At 34.2% G+C, this 10,000-nt stretch overlaps 1 long non-coding RNA gene across 1 annotated transcript in view; it reads right to left on the bottom strand.

Moving 5' to 3' along the window:
• Positions 1-10,000, bottom strand: part of LOC137635506 (uncharacterized) — a 150,393-nt gene that overhangs the window by 139,873 nt on the left and 520 nt on the right. The window lies entirely within an intron of this gene.

The raw sequence follows: 10,000 nt of genomic DNA, 5'->3' as shown, positions 1-10,000 counted from the left end.
ATCCCACGACATCAAGAGTTTACACAGAGCTGAAGTCTGTAAAAATAGATTTATTTTCAATTTAAGCATTGACCCGATCCTGACTGGACCTACTGAATCTCTGAAATGTGTAAATAACGCCTTATGCTTAGACCATATAAGGAGAAGATTTGGGTGGTGTTGACACGCGCACGCGCACACACACAAACACACACACACACACACACACAAACACACACACACACAAACACACACACACACACACATATATATATATATATATATATATATATATATACACACACACACACAAATACGAGTACACGAAAAATCCTGTCATGATTTATCCAAGGCCTGAAGGGAACATGAAAACGACAGGAATGAAAATAAGTGAGACTCAGTTCACTTCCAGTATAGCAATGAAGAAAAGGGAATCAAAGGACATTGAAAAGGTGGAGTTAGTGACGACACAGATTGCCTTTAAATTTAATACTGACACCGAGAGAAACGAAAAATATAGAGCACAAGATGCAGGGACGGACTCAGCCGTCAAAAAACTTTGGTAACTAATCTAAAAAAAGGAGAAAAGACCTTTGTTCGTCTTCCTGATATTCGTACCTTTTTATCTTACTATCACCTCATATATCCGACTATTTTCTCGGCAATTAACTGAAGAGTGAATTTCGAGAACTCCCCTGCATTCCTTTTTTTTTTCTGTAAAAGATTTATGTCCGTCATTAGGGTGCATCATTATCTATCTTCCGGTCGTATTATTGTCACTCAACTTGCTCTCTTTTCTTTATCACTGGTCCTTTAATTATTCACGAATTCTTTTCCCTATCTCATTTATGTGTTTACCTACACTGTAAAATATTTGGCACCATAAAACGGTAATACTCCTGGAATAAAAGTTGCCAGTCATTTACCGTTTTAAAAACCGATATATTGACCTTAAAGGGGTGATATTACGGTCACCTACCCCTAAAAGATAATAACAAAGTATCGTAAAAATTACGGTTGCCTGTATTACTGAAATACGGCTGAAAACAGGATATTTTTACGGAGAATTTACGATTGAAATTCCGGCCTCTTTAACAGCATACTTGGGATAAAAAATGTGAACGAATAGCTATTTTGGACGTTTAGTTTTCGGTCATAAAAGTTGACTCGCCTATCATTTTAATGACGCTCTATTGTACATGTCTTTGGAGAAGTGTTAGTTTCACACAAATTTTCCCGCTGGCATTAGAAATATTAATGGCACCTTTTCATGCGACCGTTCTGTAAATTTTCATCGAGTTTACACAAGCCAAAGCCCCCTTGCAAGACGTCCATAAAGAAAGCACACTACAAACACTGCTCTGAAGTATTGCAACAGGCGCAATACAAGAGCGTAACAAAAACATGCTACAACGCTTCGGAGAGCAATGTATTAAGGAGAATTTATCAATGCTAATGACAGGGAAAGAATTTCTGTAGGTAATCGTCAACGTAAATGCATATAATGTACCTACGTTGAAACACACACAAAATTACACTAGTTTCCTAATTACTAAATATCACTATCGTGCCACGTTTTTTTTTCGGGAGAAAACCAAAAATACATACACAAAATTAACAAATATCATATAACATAGTCACTAATTTGTATAAACAAGCATACTACAATCAGATTTACTTCAACTCCAGTCTAGTACTGTACAGTGGTAATACTTTTGCCTTACATTAGCATGGTAGCAGATCGACCGTCGATTCAAGCTGTCTACTTTGGAGGTTACTACTGTAGTTGGGCATCACAGTCTGGGGGGAGGAGGGCGAGGTTGAGCTTACCCAATCCTGGAACTGAACCAGGAACCTTTACTGCCACCATTTTCCATTAAAAAGTTACTCCCTGTTCTCCCTAGAGCGACAAAGTAAAGGTCATCTCACTAGCAACATGTCAGCCCACTTCAATGCCTTATCAGACTATTGCTCACGACTCCCTAGCAAAGATCCTCAACTTTAGGGTCTCAAAGTATATTTCTTAGTAAATAATTTACTTTTTGTTTTTTATTTTCTGTTCTTCCATCGTAATTCCTAAAACCTCTTTCAACAACATTTACTCAACTTTTTCTCAATTTTTACATGTTAAAACTTAATCACTCTTCTTTGCTCAAACTGTTCAAATAAACATTTTTTTTCCACTCGACCATGATTAATCAAAAAACGATGAAAACAAACGAAGCATCTACCCATATCTGACTGATCTGAATCCACATCTACATTAAACATACATAACTATATCATGTATTCTAAGATTTTTTTATGTACTTCCTGATTATACTATGGAAGGGAATACACTAAAGGAACAAAACAATTGGTATACGATTAAGTACATAAGTATTCGTTCTATATCAAAATTGAATATACGGTACATGTACACACACAAAAACACACACATATATATATGTATATATTAAATTTCCTCCCATTGATCCTCACTGGGATAGGGAGGCTTAATATCGTTTCCTAAAGAGGATGTACAGCCATATAGAAAAAGGAATTATGTTAATGAAACCTTGATGCCTGATCCTATGAAAACTAGGATTGGGTTTATGTTATCATCAACAGTAGTAGTAGTAATAGTAGTAGTAATAGTAATAGTAATAGTATTAGTAATAGTATTAGTAATAGTAATAGTAATAGTAATAGTAGTAGGGTTCTGTAACAGACTGATCATCCTGATAATTAGAATTCTGAATGTTATCGTTCAAAATTATTCCCCATTCTTGTGGGAGATGATGATTATAAATGCATGATTATTTTTCTACTTTAGGCTATAATGTCCATTTTATAAAACGAGTGAATAAAAAAATCTGAAGAGAGGCGATAGGAGTAAATCGCCCAGCGAATAAAAACAAATGAATGTTTGTAGGCAGGTGTTTGTCTACACACTTCAATATTAGGATAGAGGAGATGATAGAAATATTTCGTTAGATGACGTGAGTGAGGTACGGGACACTCAAGCCCTGAATATCCATAAAGCTAGAATATGTGAAAGGGATCTGATGCACTGCTTATGAGCTAACCATGTAGATGGATTAAACGCTTAAGTTCCGATTTCTCTTTCTGCATGAGTTCATCTACGATTCACCAAGTGAAGAATGAATGCGACATTGACTGGTGTGTTCATTTTTCCATGAAGTCATTCGCTTTTTTTTTGGAAAAATAATTCAATGCTGAAATATCAAGTACACACCCCTATAAATATGAATATCATATATATGTTATATATATATATATATATATATATATATATATATATATATATATATATATATATATATATATATAATGGCTACTTGCATTTCATTCTTTTTTTAATTCAGTTCCTATGAATGAAAATTTTCAAGAGGAATGAGGTAATTTCCCATTATAAACTAAGATAAATTGTATATAAGGGTTTTATTTATAACAAAAAGACTGTTTTGAAGCATGCGGTGTGGTTACTACTGGTGATCATTTCACCGCACTTGTTTAATGCAGTAAATAAAAAATCTAAACATGTTTACAAAAAAAAAATATTTTGAGAATTTAAGGTCAACGATTCCTCTTGTGAATATGAAACAGCAGGTAAGTGATGCAGATATGATGCGATATGGAGAGAGAGAGAGAGAGAGAGAGAGAGAGAGAGAGAGAGAGAGAGAGAGAGAGAGAGAGAGAGAGAGAGAGAGAGAATTATGGTTAGGGGGGATCAGAGGGTAAAAGGGAGATTATAACGGAGGTGGATGAAGGTAAAAGAGGGAAAACGGCTAAGAACTATAGTCTTTGTGATTAGGAAGGAAAAGGGAAAAAAAGAAGCTGTGGACAGAATTCTGGGATTGGTGTGGAGGTGGTTTAGAGCAAAGAAATAGATGAATTTGGGTTTTTACTTTTAGAGTTCCAATGATATGGTCCATGACAAACACTTTGAGGCTGTTCTAATGAACATTGATGTAGGTTTCGTTCACAAAAATAATACACCCGAATGAGAGGAGAGAGAGAGAGAGAGAGAGAGAGAGAGAGAGAGAGAGAGAGAGAGAGAGAGAGAGAGAGAGAGAGAGAGTTTTCCATTTCAATTCAACCTTCGTGTTTAATTTGTTAAGCAATGAAGTATCACTTGTGTTGTATAATGTGGTATTAAGTTTTCTACTATAAAATCCACTTTAACACTTTAAAAATAAACTCAAACTAGCTACAAAATATTAAATATTAGACATTTATGTAGGTAAATCCATATTTTGACCATACCATTACGCTGCAAGATATAAAGCTTTTGAAAACAAGCGAGCAAAACTGTTTCACAGATTACTATTACCAAAATGAAGAGATTGACCAGCCTAATGAGCCAAATCCGATTCCTATACAGCTGGTCATTTCACATATGATAATCCAAAGTAATATCTTCAACGTTTAGTTATGCTACACCGAGACTCTTCAACGACCTTCCACTTGATGTTAAGAATAGCAAAAATGTGACAGCTTTCAATAAAAACCTGAAGACTTATCTTTTTAGAAAGTGTTATAATAGTGATCTGAAAACTATTAAGTCTGAATACAAATGCTAGCGAATAACTGAAAAGATACAGAGCAAAATATTAAGTGGAAAGAAATTATTTTCACACACCAAAGCCCGCCTGAACAGACTTTTAGTGTCTGATGGAGGGCGAGAAATAAACCCGTAAAAGAAGAAGAAAAGAAGAATAAAAAAAACCTTTAAAATTGGAAAATAACGAAGGAACAACTCTCTATTATAAGAAATAAATGAAATACAGAAATAGGCTCAAGAACCTTTCATTGAAATAGTGAAAACCCGTTCAGAATGAGAATAAGAATGCCCTTAACGCCCACATTAAATAACGAACCCTTTCCAGTCTGAATTAGTCGCAAAATACCTGAAAATCTAACACAAAGGTAAAACCCTTCTGTCAACATAGTAGTTTATCTCTAAAGGAAGCATAGCATCCATATATGCAGCATTTCACAATACCCTTTGAGTTTTACAGATAGTAAAAGACGAGTTGCTAACTAAACAAAAGTAAAGGGAGTTAATAATTTCCCAAAATAAAAAATCGAAGTGCAAATATTAGTGACTTGGTTTCTTCCAAGGCCAATAGAATTTTTGGCCTTGGTTTCTTCATAACTGAAAACTATATACTAAAAGTATTCCTGTAGTTTCCCGGTATCCCTGTCTGAGTTACTGACAAACTTTCCTTCAAAACACAAATATAAACAATTCGGGGACCAAAAAAAATAAATCTTTTAAATGATACACCAAGCCAAACCGAAGTCTGAAAATCATATAAATGCAATTTTACCTAATATGTTGTTTTATTTTACCTAAGCAAAAATTTAACTTGTGAAAAAAAATATCAAGCATGCAGGCAGCAGAAAAAAAGTAAAACGTATACTAAAATATATATCGAAGACAGAAAATTGTACGTAAAATTAATTCTAAAATATATATAGACAAAAGGAATTTGTATGTAAAATTAACGCAACATCCTTCGGATTTGATATTGTGTCACTTCTGGATTACAAATAAAAGAATAAACTTGTGTTCCTTAAACTAAAATCGTTGCTTTACAATAGAAAAATAACAATAATAACTGGCAAGGCTTCATCGTGAATCTCGTACCAAGCTCTAAAGGTACGTCCACACTAGCGACAAAACATGTCGACAACACTGTGTACAACTTTGTAGGTAAAAAGTTGTTAGACTGTTGACGAAACATTGTTGTCGAGATGTTGGTAGAGATTTATTGGTGATATGTTGGCAACCCTGGTGTGGACGAGTCGATGGGGTTGGAGATACCCGGACAGACACACAACAAGTCTCTAGAATGAGGTGTGGACGGCTTCACCAAGTTGACGCGTGTTGCCAATATGTTGCCAGACATTGTAGCAGACAAAGTTTCATACATTGTGGTCGATATGTGTACCGATGTTGACTGTAAGGTTTCCAACTTTGTTGTTGCTATGTCGGTAGACACGATGTTGCCAGTGTGGACGCACCTTAAAGTTGCAAAATTACTTAGTTCTTACAAGCTTCCAAGACCACTTACATTCATGACCGTGAACCACAAAACATTAGAAACTTTGTAAAGGATCAAATGACTGATTACATGTTTGAGTTTACTTGGGGAATTTTCAGATTATAAAACCTCCGCTTGAATTTAAGTGAGGTAATATTTTCCCTAATGAATCTCTCTCTCGTTCATTAGGACAATGTGACAAAAAGGGGATTTAGCACTGGAGGATAAGGTTTAAGCCTCTGACTACTTTACTGAATAATTTAACGCCTTTTAATTTGTCCTTTCCTAAGACAAGAAATTTACTAATACTTTGGCTTTTAACCCGAACAATATTTGCACAGTTTCGCCAATTTTGGTTTCACCCCTAGAAAATAAATTAAAAAAAGAAGCCCGTATAATCTGTCTCTGTCGTTGATTATTAATATTGTGAAGTAAATTTACAAAATTTAATTAGTCCTGAGAGACCCTTAGCAGAGACCAAAACAGCTGGATGCTTTTCTCTTTTTTAAAAAATTTCTTTAATAATGATTTAAATACAATTGCAGCGACTCCGTTATCGTTCACTTCTTGAAAAAGAAATATTTTTATCTTTATTATCACTTCAGGAGCAGGTTCTATTAAAAACCAACAGTACATGAAATAATCTAACACATAAACTAAGATGCAATTTGTTTTAACGTTACTCTAACCAAATGATAAAGGGTGCGAGTAAGTACCGACATGCTATTCATGAATATACAAGGCCCATATTATAAAAGAACTTTTATAAAGTACGTTAAAAAAAAACCGCTTCCAGGAGCAGCTTCTATTAAAAAAAGTATTCTTTTTACCTTGACCTAAAACGTAGTCATTCGCCTTTTTTCCACCAACAAATCGTTTTTTGTAACACCAAGCCGTGTTTAAGAATCTTGGTAACTAAACATAAAATAAGCTATGGTGATGACAAATTTTGATACAAAAACATTTGGATACATATATATATATATATATATATATATATATATATATATGTATATATGTATATATATATATATATATATATATATATATATATATATATATATATATATATATACATATATATATATATATATATATATATGTATATATATATATATATATATATATATATATATATATATATATATATATACATACATATATATATATATATATATATATATATGTATATATATATATATATATGTATATATATATATATATATATATATATATATATATATATATATATATATATATATATGTGTGTGTGTGTGTATTTAAATTTTCCTTCCTCCTTCATACGTGCTGCAACAACTGCTGGTTTTCTCGGCGCCGGAAACTTTTACAATCATGTCATTCACTTCTTATAAACTTTAAATGGTGACAAACAAAAGTTTACGACCCTTCTCCAAAGACTGTGACAATATCAAGATTAAGAAGCAAAAGTTCCCTTATTAATGCAAAGATTTCCTAACAAGTGCATGAGCACTTTATTCTATTAACATATTTCATTCAAAGAAAAATATTCCTGCGTAGTTAGTCCTGGATAATCAAGTAAATAAAATCACAATGTCTTTATTAAGAATGATCAAATATCAAAACCTACTCTTGTATTATTTTATATGAAAGTTTAAGATACTACAGTAAGGTTCTCTTTTTTCCTTTATCTCAAATATGACCCATAATAAGTGGCCTGATAAAGTGAAGGATGATTTGGAGAATGAATTAGTGGAAGCCGAACCATTTGACAGAAATCGACGGAGAAGAAGCATCAAATATATAGACCACCTATAGTCCATTTCTTTTAGCGATGCATATTTGCAAAAACTCGCAGCGGTGCCCTTTTAGCTCGGAAAAATTTCCTGATCGCTGATTGGTTAGAATTATCTTGTCCAACCAATCAGCGATCCGGAAACTTTTCCGAGCTAAAAGGGCACCGCCGCGAGTCGGTGCAAATATGCATCGCTAAAAGAAATGGACTATAGTTTAGGAATGGCGGTGGGGTGGGGAGGTTACTCAGCTGTGATGGGTGGCAGCATTAGAGGAAAAGGACATTGAACTACAAAAATAGAAAAGAAAGTTACGGTGGAAATTAGCAAAATGACGTGACTGACTACCCTATTACTAGGAAAAATATCTCCCGTAATTGCTAATGATACTCACCCAGATATACAGAAGCTATGAACTTGAGTAAACCCACACACAAACAAATAACCAATACATATATAGGTCAAGCAAACGGAGAACAGAGGGGCGTTACTCATAACAACGTTTAATCTTCATTGTTCCTCTTTTTTATAATTTTCAACATTCTATCTACTGTACGTATATGATTCAAGACCAACTAAGACACTCAAGTACACGTGTGTGTGTGTGTGTGTGTATATATATATATATATATATATATATATATATATATATATATATATATATATATATATATATACGATAAATTTTGCACATTTAGACGTGTTTTTCATATTCAAATAAGCCATATATTCTTTATACATTAATGTCTGGATTCTCATAATTTCTGAGAATAAAATATCAAATTAACTAATATTATGTTGATTAAAAGAGGCTTTTTAAAACATCATTGTTGTATAGCAACATTGTACTAGGATGTTGGAGGGATAATATTAGGATAATATGATTGAATGTTGGAGAAAGGTTGATAGCCAATCACAGCTCACCACGTATCTGTTTCCTGGTTCGTCCCAAAAGATATTTATGTTGCCAAATGTATGAGGAATTTAATTTTTTTCTTATAACTCTACAGTTGACTAACTACTTAATATCTAATTATCTTCTCAACTCAAGAAACATCTTTAACCATTTAGCATTTATTGTTCAAACATTAAACACGATTAGCAGGAACAACAGAGGTTCGGCCTAGGTCTGTTTCGAAATATTTCAGTTATTCATTTTCTATCGAAATCCTAATCGTCTTAGGGATTGGAAGGCCTGATTAGGTGTCAACTGTCAATGACCAATCTATTATAATATAATGATTAACAGACATATCCTTTAATTAAATAAAATATGAGTAAAATAAAGACGCAGTGAGAGAAGAGGACAGAATGGTTCAGCCGGTAATCAGTTCAGGGGGATTGCTATGGTGAGGTCGTTCTCTCTCTCTCTCTCTCTCTCTCTCTCTCTCTCTCTCTCTCTCTCTCTCTCTCTCTCTCTCTCTTTCGATTCCTCCCCCTCGCTTGCCCACTCACTCTCTTCCCCACATCAGCAGATAAGAGAATGGGGAATCCCCTTCCTCTATTTGCTGATAACTGACCAAACCCCAGACTTAACTTCAGGACATGTTTAAAGGTTTAAAAGCCGCTCATGAATGGCAGGGGCAAGGGACAGTAACATTGCCCTATCGAGTAGGACAATGCCCTAGACCTAGAGACTGACCATATGATCAGTGCCTAAGCCCCCACTACACCCGAGCTAGGTGTGTGAGAGAGAGAGAGAGAGAGAGAGAGAGAGAGAGAGAGAGAGAGAGAGATGCACAATGGCGCACAATAATTCCACTTGTGTATATATGGATTATATTCGAATAAATTACCGAGGTTGGATCCCTGGGATAATGATTATGAAATTACAGTAGTAGTAACTAGACCAGCACCTAGTAGAGGAAGCTTATTTCTCGACCTTTTGCTTGACCTTTGACCTTAACATGTATTAACTGGCGTGGATTTTCATACACTCAAATATGAACCAAGTTTGAAGTCTCTGTGACAACGATGTCCAAACTTATGGTTGATTACGTGAATTGGACATTTTGCTTGACCTTTGACCTTTCAAAATTTCACAATTTCCAACTTTTTACATAAGAGTTAATCGATGCAAGTTTCATTACTCTACGATCAAAATTGCGGCCACGAAGCTGTTCACAAACAAAGACACACACACACACACAAACAACCACAAACAGGGGGGGGGGTTAAACATAATCACCTTCCAAT

Source organism: Palaemon carinicauda, unplaced genomic scaffold, assembly GCF_036898095.1.
Source record: "Palaemon carinicauda isolate YSFRI2023 unplaced genomic scaffold, ASM3689809v2 scaffold133, whole genome shotgun sequence".
Lineage (NCBI taxonomy): Eukaryota > Metazoa > Arthropoda > Malacostraca > Decapoda > Palaemonidae > Palaemon > Palaemon carinicauda.
Note: the sequence above shows the minus strand (reverse complement) of the source record. Positions and strands in the feature narration are given on the sequence as shown.